The following is a 1,238-nucleotide window of genomic DNA, read 5'->3' as shown; positions in this document are numbered from 1 at the left end:
AAAAAAAAAAAAAAAAAAAAAAGCTAAAAAGAGCATGGGGGTTCCCAGGCGTAAGTCTGCATGCAAGTGGACAGGAAGCCAGAAAGATAAACTCAGCATATGTGCTTGCTTTCCCTGTGGACATTTACTGATTCTAAAGTAGCAGCTGAGAGGATGAACTAGGAGTCTAGGGCCCTCTGGGGGCGGTGAATGGAATCTGGCATATTTTTGGTCACATTAGGCTGGGACCCCAAAAGGCTGTACAAACCAGACCACCGTGGACTTCCACCCAACTTTCTGTCATTTAGGTGCCCCCGGAAACTTCAAGCTCTGAACTTGAATTAAAAGTGGTTCTTGTCTGGCAGCACCTTCCCCATCCCTACCCTCGGGTACCTTAAAGGTATCACAGAGAAAAATCCTTTCTGGAGGAAAATAGCATCAGCCTAAGCTGATCATTTTTACAAACAGTTTTTTCAAATACCATCTAATATGTAATCAAAGATAACCAAATCTATGAGAAGACTCAATAAGCAATAATATGCAGAGACAACGAAACAGACCCGTGGGGACTCCATATACTGTAAAAAGCAGGATCAGCCTTAACACAACTGTTCTTACTGTGCTCAAGGAAGTAAAAGTCAAGCTTGACATTTTTGGCAGGGAACTGGAAAGAATAAAAAGTGACAGCAGATTTGAAAAAAGAACAACATAAGAATTCTAGGACTGGCTGGGAATGGTGGCGCATGCCTGTAGTCCCAGCAACTTGGGAGACTGAGGCTGGAAGATAGCTTGAACTCAGGAGGCGGAGGTTGCAATGAGCCGAGATCACACCATTGCACTCCAGCCTGGGTAACAGAGCAAGACTCTGTCTCAAAAAATAAAAATAAAAATAAGAGAAATAGGTAACAAAAGCCACGAACAGCAGGAAAAGTTATAAAAAATCTCAAAAAAAAAAAACAAAACAAAAAAACCCCAAAACCCCAGTACAGTAATTTCCCTTCTCATTGAGAAGTAAATGGAGCTGAGCCTGCCCTTTCTCCACTCTCTTCTGACTTGCCCTCTTGCTTCATGCCTGGGCCCCAGCCCATTGCTCCTCTTGGAATTATTTCTGGTTTCCTATGGTGTCTGGGCTGAAAGCCAAATGCAATGACAATGCACACCTGTAGCCTGAAGCAGATTCTCTCTGTCACCTCTTCAAGGATCGTTGGCATTCTTTTTTTTTTTCCAGAGCATGCTTGGTAAACTCTCTTCTCCCTGTT

The sequence above is a fragment of the Mandrillus leucophaeus genome, unplaced genomic scaffold, assembly GCF_000951045.1.
Source record: "Mandrillus leucophaeus isolate KB7577 unplaced genomic scaffold, Mleu.le_1.0 Scaffold290, whole genome shotgun sequence".
Lineage (NCBI taxonomy): Eukaryota > Metazoa > Chordata > Mammalia > Primates > Cercopithecidae > Mandrillus > Mandrillus leucophaeus.
The sequence above is the reverse complement of the archived record's forward strand: the minus strand, read 5'-3'. Positions refer to the sequence as shown.